The sequence below is a fragment of the Carettochelys insculpta genome, chromosome 10 (assembly GCF_033958435.1).
Source record: "Carettochelys insculpta isolate YL-2023 chromosome 10, ASM3395843v1, whole genome shotgun sequence".
In the NCBI taxonomy this organism is placed as follows: domain Eukaryota; kingdom Metazoa; phylum Chordata; order Testudines; family Carettochelyidae; genus Carettochelys; species Carettochelys insculpta.
This window is the reverse complement of record NC_134146.1, coordinates 25,431,139-25,445,649: the sequence shown is the minus strand read 5'-3', so window position 1 is coordinate 25,445,649 and position 14,511 is coordinate 25,431,139. Positions and strand designations below refer to the sequence as shown.

General features: G+C 49.4%; 1 protein-coding gene and 1 long non-coding RNA gene across 2 annotated transcripts in view; one reads left to right on the top strand and one right to left on the bottom strand.

The window, feature by feature from the left end:
• LOC142018314 (uncharacterized) overlaps nucleotides 1-14,511 on the top strand; it is a 106,046-nt gene that overhangs the window by 40,884 nt on the left and 50,651 nt on the right. The window lies entirely within an intron of this gene.
• The window catches only part of AGTR1 (angiotensin II receptor type 1), an 84,816-nt gene continuing 70,406 nt past the window's right edge, over nucleotides 102-14,511 (bottom strand). Inside the window, exon 3 of the transcript XR_012646787.1 lies at nucleotides 102-2,849. The gene's annotated coding sequence lies outside the window, so the exon portion shown is untranslated. The remainder of the gene's footprint in view (nucleotides 2,850-14,511) is intronic.

The following is a 14,511-nucleotide window of genomic DNA, read 5'->3' as shown; positions in this document are numbered from 1 at the left end:
ATGATATTCCAGAATAAGGCTTAAAATCAAATTAAATGCAGCAGTAGTTGGGATTAATACAGAAGCCATTTTATTTGCTTTATTAGCTTGTAAAAGTTTGATTTGCACTTGGAGGTACAGTTTGGTTTGTTAGAAGAGTACATTAAATACTTTAAAACCAACACATACATAAGGAATCAAATGCCTTCGCTGAGTGGCTGTGGAGAAGTTGGTTAAGTGCTCTGTCACTAAAAATGGGGATAAACTAACTGAAAGGAATGCCATGAGGATTTATTCTTAATGTTGCTAAAGAACTTTCAAGATACAGGACTAAATCCAGGCCTGGTAAAAGCAGCTGGAACTCCACTGAAGTCCAGGGAGTAGTGCCTGTTTATGCCAAGGTTCAATTTTTCTTGCGTTTTATTAATTGTTCTATCCCTATCCTGTGTTCCCCAACCCCATATGGGTAAAACTGACAACAGAATTTTGCCCACTCAGATGACATTATGTAGCTCTTCCAGGTCAAGCTTTGGGCTGAGTTTAGTAGCCAAGCAGCATGGTCCATATGCTTCATGCACTCTTCTTGATCTGCTCATGCAATCTTGCACATCCTGACATGAATGATATATATTGGCATTGTGTGAGCATTCCCAAACTGGCCAGAACATGGATGATCAATGGTACTTTTGCAGAATTGGCAACTCTAGCCCTGAAAGTGAGTGGAAAGCTAACTGACAAAGAACTGTAAACAAGTGTCAGTGTATCTGGCCCTGTATCTGTATTATGTGGATTTTCTAGGCCAAGGTATAGATCCAAACCAGGGAAACTGTGAAATAATAGCAGGTCTGATTTCAATATAACAGCCTTGCAGAAGCATGTGATTATTGCAGTTAGTGATCAGTATCATTTATTTATTTTTTTAACCAGTTGAATCTCAGGTTGCATGCATGTTTATTTCAATGACAATCACTTATTTTTTCTTTTCATTTTAAAATAATGCAGACAAAGATTTCAGTGCAAATACTACATTAATGCTTGAGAATTTAAATGCAGAAAAGCCACAGCATTCAAAATTATGGTTTCCAAGCAACCAAAACTGAGCCAGCCGACTTATCTATCACATGCCTATTTAAGTGGCATATACAATAATATAAACATTACTTTTGTGCAAAGACATCAAGATGCAGTATTTGTGGAGAAAATGATCTGAGTTGTTTTCTTTTTTTGCTTCCAAATTCTCAGCCTAAAAGTTGCATGAAACCAAGTTGAGTGGATTGGTTGTTAGTAGTGAATGTTTTCTGGGGTTTGCTGTTTGGAAAGCTGCTGGGTTGGGAAATCAGTGTCGGCAAAGGCCAGCTTATCACCCTAGCAATACTATCCCAGCAGTGTGTGTGTGTGTGGGGGGGGGGGGCGCGGGTTATAAAGAGAGTGACCATATGTCCTGTTTTCACTGGGACAGTCCCATATTTTAGGCAGGCATCCCTCTTTTTTTTAAATAAAAAAGCCAGTTGTCCCCTACATTCACTCCCCCTGCTGAACTGCTCTTTCCCCAAGTCAGCGCAGCTGCAGGTAAAATCAATCAGGAGCTCACTGGACAGCATGTGCAGTATGTACTGACTGGCCAGTCCAGGCAGCAGCAGGAGAAGGAGCCAGGGGCCTTGCCATAGAGGTAAGACAGGGTATGTTGGGGAGTAGGGCAGTGTGTTTTGTCGCCCTCTCTATGTTTTTAAGGCAGACCTGGTACCCCAGTAGTGCTGAGCAGCCCCTCCCTGGGCCAGGGAGACCATTGCAGGGAGATAGCCCAGTCCCTGCCACAGGACAGCCTCCTGTGTAGTTGACATCCCCTGCCTCTTGTGGGACAGCTGCCTCCGCAGCTAGGGAGCCCCTGCAGCTGGAGGGCTCTCCCATGGGACAGCAGCACTGTTGCTGGCACACCAAGATATGGGGCAGTCACAGAGCTCTCCTGTGGGGTGGCAGCCTCATTCCCAGTGCCCTGAGGTGTGGGGCAGCCACCCTCTGCAGTTGAGGAGGCTTCCTGGCAGGGCGGCAGCCCCATTCCTGGTGTCCTGAGGTGTGGGGCAGCCAGGGAGGTCCTTGGTGGAGCAGCAGCTCCATTCCCAGTGCCCAGAGGCATGGGGGCACTGGGAGCTGCAGCTGCCCCCTGCAGGGCAGCCGCTCCTACAAGGCAGCCACCCCTGGAACCAGGGAGCCTCCCTGCAGTATTCCCAGAGCCCAGCAGCACGGAGCAGCCGGCGAACCCATCCCACTTCTGCAGGGCAGTTGCCCCTGCAACCACCAAGGTCCCCAGTGAGGTGGCAGCCGTGTTCCGGCAGCCCATGGCATGGGGCAGCGAGGGAGCTGCACTTGCTTGGCAGCCACAGCAAGGAGCTGCCCTCCTGCCCCCAGGATGTCCTGTATTTGGCATAGGGAAATATGGTCATCATATTTATAAACCCCACACTAAGGCAGAGAGAGGAAGAATTGGAGGCCCGCCTCTTAGACATTGCTCAACAGTAGGAGAGGGAGCTTCCACTGATGCCACGTGGCCACTGACCTTTCTACTCGGTTACCAAGAATCCTGTCAGTTTTTTTTTTTTTTAAATTGGTTACAGGACACTGTGTTGAGATGATCAAGCCCTAATGTAATGAACTGAGAATAGGGACTTATCTTGGTTCCAAGTACATAATAATAAATCAGGTTATATACAGAATAATGCATACACATCACATTTTATCACACTTTATAATTTCCTCACTAATTTTTGTAACCATTCTCTGTACCAATATTGAGCTATCCAGGCACTACACAATAAGCTATAGTTGAACCTCTCTGTTCTGGGACTCTCTGGTCCGGTAACATCTGGCAACATCTGGAAAGGAAAAAGGAAATATCTGCTTGAATACTCCTCTCACTTTCCTACTGGATAATTGATTCATTTTCTTCATCATGTCCTTCATACAGAGGGGAATGTTAAGTGAAGATGCTGAATTAGGCCTGATCAACATATAAAATACAACTTGACCTAGATATGCCCCTCTAGGATGTTAAAAAATCACACCCCTGAGAGCTATAGCTCTGGGGACCTAAGCACTGATGCAGGCACAGCTAGGCTGAGGGAAGAGTATGTCCATTGGCCCTTAGTGATCACTTGTTGGGGGGTTGATTTACTACAGTGATGGAAAACCCCTTCCATTGCTGCAGCAAGGATCTATGCTACTGCACTCCAGCAGCTGTGCCGCTGAAGCACTTGAAGTGTGACCAGTCCCTTAAACATTCTGTGCCATTTTATTCCCATTTCTCTAGAGACCAAAGAACCACAGAAAATACTAAGAAGGTTTGGAAGCTAGACACATCTGAAATCCCACTAAGAGCAGTACAATAAATGCTGGAGACCTTGAATGAAAACAAAAATAACTGAGTTGATAAAAAACGGATTGGTGAGAACTTCATGTAGGATGTATTGTGTTTATAATGTTACAGGTCATTTCTTTAGCCTTTCTTTCTAAACATGTTTTTCCATTTGGTTTCAAGTTGATCCAGCTGTTTCAAATACAGTACAATATATTGAGAGCGCATAAATATGACAGATAACTTGCGGCTGTTGCTGTAAAACTAACAAAGCAAGAGATAGATGTTGCCTCTAAGGGTGAACTTGTGCTATAGAATATAACTTATTCTTGAGTAGTTTGCTCATCTTTTGAGGGTTTTGTCATGAAGGGTGGCCTGATGACTCTGAGGGGACACATCGTTTTTTGGGTTAATTCTAGTAAATGTATTTTAAGAAACACATTGAGGTCTAGTAAGAGAGAGGGAGCTGTGCTAGTCTATACACTATCAAAACAAAAAGCAGTCAAGTAGCACTTTAAAGACTAGCAAAATAATTTATTAGGTGAGCTTTCGTGGGACAGACCCACTTCGTCAGACTGTAGCCAGACCAGAACAGACTCAATATTTAAGGCACAGAGAACCAAAAACAGTAATCAAGGAGGACAAATCAGAAAAAGATGATCCAGGTGAGCAAATCAGAGAGTGGACGGGTGTGAGTAGGGGGGAAGGTCAAGAATTAGATTAAGCCAAGTATGCAGACAAGCCCCTATAGTGACTCAGAAAATTCCCATCCCAGTTCAAACCACGTGTTAATGTGCTGAATTTGAATATAAAAGCCAGCTCGGCTGTTTCTCTTTGAATAGCGGTGCAAAACAAAAGATGATCAAAAATGAACTCTCTGAACTTGAAATTATCATCAACAAACAGGCACTCCACGCAAGAGCCCACAGTATGAGGCTTTACCAGTGCTAGACAAGAAATTTATAAAACACATTTCCACTTTCTACAAAAAAGAAAAGAGAATAAATTTTCTACATTACTTCATTCCTCAGGATACTTCAACCACAATAACAACAGCTCAACTAAAAATATTGTTAACCTTTCCAGCTACCAACTCAGCCCAGCAGAGGAGTCTCTCTTATCTCGGGGTCTTTCCTTCTGCCCTACTTCCTCCACGAACTTAATACAATTCTGTGGTGACCTTGAAGCCTTCTTTCGCCGCCTCCGTCTAAAGGAATTTTTCCAGAACACCTATGAACAACAGTCTGACTCTCTTGACCCCCCCTACCAACAACAAAAGAAGAAGAACTCTGTGTGGACTCCCCCTGAGGGTCGTAGTGAAAGTCTGGATTTCTATGTATAATGCTTCCGCAACCGTGCTCAGTCTGACATTATACACAAACAACGCCAAATGAGACACAATCTCAACTATGCTGAACGCCATGCTGTCCACAGTCTCAAAAATAACCCAGAGATCATAATCAAACCAGCTGACAAAGGGGGTGCTGTTGTCATCCTGAATAAGTCAGACTATGAACAGGAGGCAGCCAGACAACTCTCCAACATCACATTTTACAGACCTCTCTCCGCTGATCCCACTTTGGAATTCCAAAGGAAATTACAACAACTATTTAAGGAACTCTCTGCTGCTACTCGGGACCTCATTCACTCAGACACACCATCTGAGCCCCAGCCTGGATTATTCTATTTACTTTCCAAAATTCACAAACCTGGAAACCCTGGACACCCTATCATTTCAAGTGTTGGCACCCTTACCACTGGACTATCCAGTTACATGGACTCCCTCCTCAAACCCTATGCCACCAACACTCCCAGCTATCTCCGAGATACCACCAACTTCCTGAGGAAATTAAAAAACATCAGAAAAGTTCCTGATAACACCATCCTTGCCACAATGGATGTAGAGGCTCTGTACACTAGTATTCCACATAAAGATGGATTACAAGCAATCAGGAACACCATCCCTGATGTCACCATAGCCAATCTGGTGTCTGACCTCTGCAACTTTGTTCTCACACACAATTATTTCCAGTTTGGGAACAATTTATACCTCCAGATTAGTGGAACTGCTATGGGCAACCGCATGGCCCCACAATATGCTAATATATTTATGGCTGACCTGGAACAACGATTCCTCAGCTCTTGTCCCCTATTACTCCTCCTCTACTTAAGATACATTGATGACATCTTTATGATTTGGACCCATGGTATAGAGACTCTAGAAGAATTCCACAGAGACTTTAACAATCTACACCCCACCATCAACTTATGCCTTGGTTACTCCATGCAAGAGATACCTTTCCTGGACACTACAGTACTGATCAAGGATGGCCTGATCAGTACCACACTGTACTGAAAACCTACTGATCGCTATACTTACCTACACCCTTCTAGCTTCCATCCTGCACACATAACTAGATCCATTGTTTACAGTCAAGCTCTTAGATACAAACGGGTTTGCTCTGATCCAACTGACAGAGACCAAAAACTACAAGATCTTTACCAAATATTCATACACCTGAATTACCCACCAGGAGAAGTAAAAAAAAAAAATCGACAGGGCCAGACGAATACCTAGAGACCAGCTACTCCAAGATCGGCCCAAAACAGAACACCACTGGTCATCACCTACAGCCCCCAACTCAAACCACTGCAACAAATTATTAAAGACCTACAACCTATTCTTAATCAGGAGGCCACACTCCAGAAGGCCCTAGGTGACATGCCTGTTCTCCCCTACAGACAACCTCCCAACCTTACGAGGATCCTCACAAACAGCCACAGTCTACCCCAGGAATACCAGTCCTGGAACCTTTCCTTGCAACAAAGCCCACTGCCAGATTTGTCCACATATCTTCTCTGGAAATACCATCACTGGACCTAACCAGGTTACTCACAGAATCACACGCACTTTCTCATGGTCCTCTACTAACATCATATTTGCCATCATGTGCCAACAATGCCCAGATGCTTTGTATATTGGACAGACTTCTAACTCCCTTAGACAAAGGGTTAATGGGCACAAAACAGACATCAAAACACTCCAGATCCACAAACCAGTTAGTCAACATTTTAATGGAATGGGGCATTCTGTTAATGACTTAAGAGTATGCATGTGACTGAAAAATAATTTTCGCACCGCTATTCAAAGAGAAGCAGCCGAGCTGGCTTTTATATCCAAATTCGGCACATTAACACGTGGTTTGAACTGGGACGGGAATTTTCTGAGTCACTATAGGGGCTTGTCTGCATACTTGGCTTAATCTAATTCTTGACCTTCCCCCCCACCCACACCCGTCCACTCTCTGATTTGCTCACCTGGATCATTTTTTTCTGATTTGTCCTCCTTGATTACTGTTTTTGGTTCTCTGTGCCTTAAATATTGAGGCTGTTCTGGTCTGGCTATGGTCTGATGAAGTGGGTCTGTCCCACGAAAGCTCACCTAATAAATTATTTTGCTAGTCTTTAAAGTGCTACTTGACTACTTTACACTGAGGTCTGGAGTCCTTATTCACTGTTCAAGCAACTGAATAGAAAGCAGTGATATATGGTATATATTTATACAGTTAAAGATGATGCCATTATCAAGTGTTAATTACATCTTTAGATTTATTTTATCTGTATTGATTACTGACAGTTAAGGACATGTATTTTGTGTATAATTAGATATGCATGTCAGTTTAAAGTAATATGTGGATTTGTGGTGGAATGCCTGAGCTCCAGTGATAATTTAACCCATGTGACTCTTTCTCAGCTCAATGCTCTTTGAATTCAATTCTAACTATCAGGGTGGTTAACCAGTGGAATAAATTACCTAATGAAGCTGTGGAATCACCATCACTAGAGATTTGGAAGGTCAGGTTAAACAAACACTTGTCAGGGATAGTCTAGATGGTGCTTGGTCATGCCCTGAGTGCTCAGGAGGTCCTTTCCAACTCTATGACTACGAAATACTGGATTCACAGTTTAAGCCATGTGTTATTCATGCTGCTGCTGCTGCTGTTTGCAACTTTAAGTTACGCTGAATGTTAGAATGATGCTCCATTCTTTGGCTGAGGGTGCATCTACACTGCATTCCCCTTTCAGAGGAGGAATGCAAATGAGGGAGATTGAAAATGCAAATGAAGCACTGCTTTACAAATCTTGCCCTTCATTTGCATAATCTCACGTGATAGTGTTTCCAGAAGAAGCTTTTCCGAAAACAAAAACAGATGTCTAGGTGGGGTTCCTTCGGGGGAAAACCCCCGTGTTTGAGAGAACCCTTCTTTCTGAAATAAAATAGGCACCCTGCCTGCCATGGCCACATGCCACTCAGAGTGGCTGGTTGCTCCTTTCATGTGCCTTCTCTGTGCTGGGTGCTGAGGGGTTAGGTGGTGGGAGGATGGAGGCTTTGTTCAGAGGTGGATGTGGGCTGAACTGAGGGGCTTGGTGGGCAGGTTGTATCTTGCTCCCCCAACCAAGGGGTATAGGGGTGGCTAGAGAGGCGGCACACGCTGTCCCCACTCCAGGTGCTGGCTCTGCAGCCCCCATTGGCTGGGAAATTTGGGACACATTGTGAAAAGTGCTTTCCTCCAAGTTTACTATCCCTTTAAGGACAGGCCCGGATCTATATTTCTGTGCTTCAGGTTTTGGAGCCGTAAAGACAGGTCTTCTGCGAGTTGTAATCTGCAGAGGTTTATGGGATTGTAAAGTAAACCCTGCTCAGAAATAGACAAAGCGCTGTATACACCAAGCTTTGTGTCTGCCACAGTGTTCTGGTGTTTGTGGGAAGCATTCTGCCTGCTACAGCTATTGCAGCTTCCCTGCTGTTAAAGGGTGTGTCTCTGCTCAACACTTAGTTCACCTGTGCTACCTTCTAAGCTGCCTCAAAGGAAGCTAGGCAGAGTATGAAGTTGGCAATGGCAGGAGGCCAACCACCAGTTCATGGTTAGGATTCACAGAAGAGTCTAGCTACCTGAGTGTATGGGAAACCAAGGCGCAGATTAACTAACACCAACTGAGGTGAGAGGACACTGTTGTAATGCTGTGCCTACTCATACTGGCAGCGTTTTGAATGTGGCAGTGCAAGTTGCCAACAACCATTTCTTAACTCAGAATATCCTGTTTTGAGAAGTGACAAGCCTAAAGCGTGTGAATGGTATGCTCTAGGTTATTTCATCTGAAAACGTCCTCCTGAAAGTCCTGCCTACTGTGGTGTTTATATCCTTTGGGTAAGAAACTTCAACTCTGTTGTAGTTAGTGGTGTTAGGCATGGCTACATTTGGCCTTGTGGGTGTAAAATGATCTATTGATAAGATTCTGGCTGGTCAGGCTGGGAAAGAAAATAACTGGCCAAATTCTGGTCTCCACTGCACATATGCAACTCCCAAAGCGGCCGTGCTACACTCTGGCCTAGTAAACATAACCATGAGGTCTTGAATAATTGCGGATAAGATCGATGTTACACTGAAGACTGCAGGAACAATCGTGTCTACCTTTGTTGCTCTCTTTATATTGCAACATCTGTTTTGCTTCATCCATTTAAAATCAACTATCCAATGAACAAAAAAGCTGTTTCATCACTAGAGGTTTGATAGCAACAACAGCTATGTTTCAAAAGTTAAAGCAAACAAAATTGTTTCTCTGTTTTTTGGATTTAGGAGAGTGTCTCTTTTTTTTAAATTTTTTTTCACAGTATAGAAAAGCCTTAGAAGAGAGGGTTTGTTTGAACATTTTGTTATTTATTGTGAACGCTTTGCACATTATCTTTCCAGAAATATATTTGATCATTTGTACTTGGAAAATTCAAGAATGCAAGACTGATTTTACAAACAACTGCAATTTTTTTGTGGCTCTCCAGATAGTTTGCCGCTGTGGGAATGATAGTGGCATAGCAACCAAGGTTGACGTTTGCAAAATTTCAAAAAGTAACTTTTTTTCAAAAAGTGAATTTGTTTCAGTCATAAAAAATCTGCTAAAGGAACAGGAGAAAGTGGCAGTGTGCTCTAAAACCCAACATGATACAAGGAAATGAGCATGTAGACAGGAACCAGAAATGGGGTGAGCATTGGTCTTGTTCCTACCTCTTTCTGGTCTTCATATTATGCATTTCTACTGCACTTTACTCTCCTGACATCCTTGTCCATGTTTAAAATGCAGGACCATAGTACTCATTAGGCAAGTAATTTTAATTTGAGGTTTTTTTCATCCAGTGAGACAGTATAATTTTCACATGAAGTATTGATAACAAGAAATGGTATTTAAATTGTACTATAGCATGGCTTATATTAACAAAAACTCTAAAAATGACCTATTGCTAGATACAAAATTGAGAATTTGTCGCAAAATACTAGTTTAACAACAAATCCTCACTTCTTACTAACTTCTTAAATTGTGGATCAGTGATGGTCTCTTAAGCATTGAAAATTCTGGCTAGTTTTACCAAAATTCAATGATCAGACTTGCTCCTGGGTATTTTCTTTGACTATATACATGAACCTAAATAGCCACTCATAAGCCACGTCTACACGTGCACGCTACTTCAAAGTAGCGGCACCAACTTCGAAATAGCGTCCGTCACGGCTACACATGTTGGGCGCTATTTCGAAGTTAACATCAACGTTAGGCGGCGAGATGTCGAAGCCGCTAACCCCATGAGGGGATGGGAATAGCGCCCTACTTCGACGTTCAACGTCGAAGTAGGGAACGTATAGTCGTTGCGCGTCCCGCAACATCAAAATTGCGGGGTCCTCCATGGTGGCCATCAGCTGAGGGGTTGAGAGACGCTCTTTCCAGCCCCTGAGCTCAATGGTGGCTGCGTGGAGCGGCCCCTTAAAGCTCCCCACCCCCTGCCTTCCTGTGCAGGAAGCTGAGAGAGCGTGCAGGCAGCAGCAGTAACACGCGGCTAGCCTGCATGCTCCTCCGCAGCCACCCACACCCCCACCCGACGCGATGGCCGCCCAGCAGCCCCCCCAGCACCCCCAGGGGACCCCCCCAAGGGGAGCCAGGGTTCCCAGGGCAGGAGCCAGGCCAGGAAGCAGCAGCGGGGCCCCTCCTGGATGGAGGCCGAGCTTCGGGACCTGCTGGGGCTCTGGAGCGAGGAGGAGGTGCTCCAGGTAATGGGGAGCAAGAGGCGGAACGCGGATGTGTTCGCTCAGCTGGCCGAGGGCCTGGCCGCCCGGGGTCACCCTGCCCGCACTCCAGATCATGTCCAGAGTAAAGTGAAGGAGCTGCGGCAGGGTTACGCCCGGGCCTGGGATGCGGCCGGCCGATCTGGGGCCGCCCCCGTCACTTGCCCCTTTTACAGGGAGCTCAGGGACATCCTGGGCCCCCGGCACACCTCCTCCCCTCCGGCCACTCTTGATGCCTCGGCCGAGGAGCCCCAGCAGGCCCCGGAGGTGGAGTCCGCCCCGGAGGGAAGCCCCGCACCACGGGGACCCCCCCAGGAGCCCACCCCCGGGGCACCGGAGGAGGAGGAGAGGGACTCCTCCTCCAGTGACGCTGGCCTGCACATCATACTCCCATCCAGGAGCTCCAGCAGGGCGTCCGCCCCCCGCATGTCCCCCGACCGTGGGAGTGGACCGTCAGGTATGTACCCACCCAGTGCACACCCCCGGGGTTGAGGGGCAGGGGTAATAGATATGACCAGGGCCCTCCACATGCCCAGATGACCATGGCCCCAAGGACAGCAGTGGCATGTCCCTCAGAAGAGTGCATCAGCCCCTGCCCCCCCCAGCACGACAGTGCCATGCCCCATCCCCGGGGTGGGGGGAGTGGAACCTCTAGGGTCCCCCGGGGGGAGGGGGTGGGACACCCAGCAGCAGCAGCAGCAGCAGCAGCAGCAGCATGTGATGGAGTGGGGGGAGTGCAAATGCGAGACTCAGGCTAGATATGAGAAACAAGCTGAGTAGCTCCCAGTGGCTAAGGATGATCCTGGGGCTACAACTGGCAGGTTACACCTCTGCCCTGAACAAAGAGGAGGGAGGAGCCGAGCTGGGTTTGAATCGGGGGCCGCAGTTAGAGGCTAGGGGAAGGGAGATCTGGAAGGCAGCCAGCCTGAGGAGGGGGAAAGCTACACCCCAGAGGGGCACCCCTCGGGGTCTTCTCCCCAGGACAGGTTGGAAGGACCGTCTCTGACTGCTGTACTGTCGCTTCTGGGAGAAACTGGGCATCTGTTGCCTAATAAACCTCCTGTCGTACCTGCTGAGTTGAGAGTCACTCCTGCCAGCGGACGGGGTGCAGTGCAGGGGGACCCCTGAACCCAATCACAGCAGCATCTCCCGGGGACGGGGATGGGGAACCTGCAGCAGAGGGGTGGGGGGACAAGGGCCACGGCTCAGGGCCCACACTAACGGCTGTCTCCACTCTTCTTCCCCCCCTCCTGTGTTCCGCAGCTGCACCATCGGAAGGACCGGAGAGCGCCGGCGAGGCGTCAGTGGTCCTGGAAAGCCCTCCGAGGCCATCACTCCAGGCCAGCCCCTCGGCGGAGGACCGACCAACCCCACGGCGGGGAAGACGGCGGACCCAGCACCAGCAGCCGACGGTGACGGACCCCCAGCTGCTGGCCCTCCACCGTCAGCAGCTGGAGGTCGCCGAGCAGCGGCTGCGGGTGGAGGAACGCCGCCTCCACCTGCAGGAGCGGGCGCTGACCTGGTGCCAGGAGGCATGGGGGGCCTACATGTGGACCCTCAACCGCATCGCGGACTCCCTGGCCCCCCAGGCCGTGCCGGCCGACGCAGCGCCCACCCTGCCTGCTCCAGCCGCTGCGCCGTCCGCCGTCTCACCGCCACCCGCCACCGAGGGCCATTCCGCCGAGGGGGACCTGGGGCCATCTGACACTCGCCGGGCGTATCTCCCGGTCCGCCCGGCCCCCAGCCAGCCCCGGCCAGGGCTGCGGCCAAGGTGGGGATCCCGGCCGCCCACCCCCAGCGCTGGACTGTAGGGGCGTGGGGCCCAGGACGTGCCCCCCCCTCCACCTTTGTATATATTCCCCCCAGTTTATTGTTCTTTTCTTGTAAATAGTTTGTATTTGTGACCCATTACTTTGCTGATCCTTACTCCCCCATGTAAATAGTTCTCCCCTTCCTTGTCTTCCCCTTTCATGTTATCACATTTTTTATAATGTATATATATTTATCAGTTTGATTTCCCCTGTACATAGTTTGTCTTGTTCAGAATATTTATAATAATAATAGTATAAGAGTTGTAGTAAAGAAAATGTTTGAGTTGACAAACAACTGTCTGCTTTTATTTTTACAAGAAAAGTGGGGGGGTGTGCTCTTGGGTGCTCTGTGGTGTGGGCGTAGGGGCAGGGAGTGTTGTGGAGGATGAGGGGGTGCAGTGGAGGGCCTGCCAGCGTTCACCCCGTGGCCTCATCGAACTGGGCCCGCAGGGCCTCCCGGACCCGGGTCCCTTCAGGGTCCACCTGGTGACTGGGGGCAGCGGGTGGCTGCACATCGGCCCTGCCAGCCTCCACAGCCCAGCCCTGAAAGAAGGCCTCCCCCTTGCTTTCCACGAGGTTGTGTAGGGCGCTGCACGCACCCACAATCTGGGGGATGTTGGTGGGGCCCGCATCAAGGCGGATGAGGAGACACCTCCAGTGCCCCTTGAGGCGCCCAAATGTGCGCTCCACCACCTGGCGCGCGTGGTTCAGGCGCTGGTTGAAGCGCTCCTGGCTGGCAGACAGATGGCCCGTGTACAGGTGCATGAGCCAGGGCCAGAGGGGGTATGCTGCATGTGCGATGATGCAGAGGGGCATGGTGGTGTCCCCCACAGGCATCCCCCGCTGGGGGATGTAGGTCCCCACCTCCAGCCAGCGGCACAGGCTCGAGTTCCGGAATACCCAGGCGTCGTGGGTGCTGCCTGGCCAGCCCACATAAATGTCCAGGAAATGGCCCCGGCTGTCCACCAAGGCCTGGAGGACCACTGAGTGGTAGCCCTTCCTGTTTATATAGCGTCCTCCACTGTGTTCCGGGGCGCGGGTGGGGATATGGGTCCCATCCAGAGCCCCAAAGCAACTGGGGAAGCCCAGGGTGGCAAAGCCCGCAATGGAGGCATCCAGGTCCCCAAGCCTCACGAGCCTGTGGAGGAGCAGGGCGTTGATGGCGTGGACGAGCTGCAGGGGAAGCACATGGGAGAGCACCAATGAGGGGTGTGCAGGGTGTGTGTGGCCCTCCCCTGCCAGGGCCCCCCTCCCCTACCAGGGCTGCCTCCCCCTCCCCCCGTGGGTCCTCTTACCTCCATGAGGACAGCCCCGACGGTGGCCTTGCTGACGCCAAACTGGTGGCCCACGGATCGGTAGCTGTCTGGAGTGGCCAGCTTCCAGACAGCGATGCCAACCCGTTTCTTGATGCTGAGGGCACGCCGCATGGCGGTGTCCTGGTGCCTCAGTGCGGGGGTGAGCCATTGGCATAGCTCCAGGAATGTCAGCCGGCTCATGTGAAAGTTCTGGAGCCAGCAGTCGTCGTCCCACTCTCTGAGCACCAGCCGCTCCCACCAGTCGGTGCTGATGGGGTAGCTCCACAGCCGGCGGCGTGTGCGGCGGGGGGGCGGGGCGGCGGGGTGCTGCAGGATTGGGGGTTGAGTCCTCCTCCCCTGCGGGCATCTCCTCCTCTGTGGCAAGGAGGTGCTCAGCTGCCTCCTGCATGGCATCGAGCAGGGCGAGCACTGCTCCTGCAGGGGCAGCTGGGTGGACCTCTGGCTGCTGCTGCTGCTGCTGGGGGTCCATGACTGCGTCGCTCGAGGTGTGCGTGCCTATGGCTCTGCAGACCGCGTGCTGTGCAGGCTGCGTGTGTCTGGGAGGGGCCCTTTAAGGGAGCAGCTAGCTGTTGCCCCGGAAGCGCTAGTCTGCCCTGTGACCCTGTCTGCAGCTGTTCCTGGCACCCTTATTTCGATGTGTGCTACTTTGGCGTGTAGACGTTCCCTCGCAGCGCCTATTTCGATGTGGTGCTGCGCAATGTCGATGTTGAACATCGACGTTGCCAGCCCTGGAGGACGTGTAGACATTATTCATCGAAATAGCCTATTTTGATGTCTCTACATCGAAATAAGCTACTTTGATGTAGCGTTCATGTGTAGACGTAGCTGTAGTGTTATGAAATATTTTATTTATCCAGCATTTTAAATGCACACAGCAATATATAGAATAAATATATAAAACAGTAAGGACAAATGCAAAGTAAGCTACGCAGGAAGGAACCATCAGT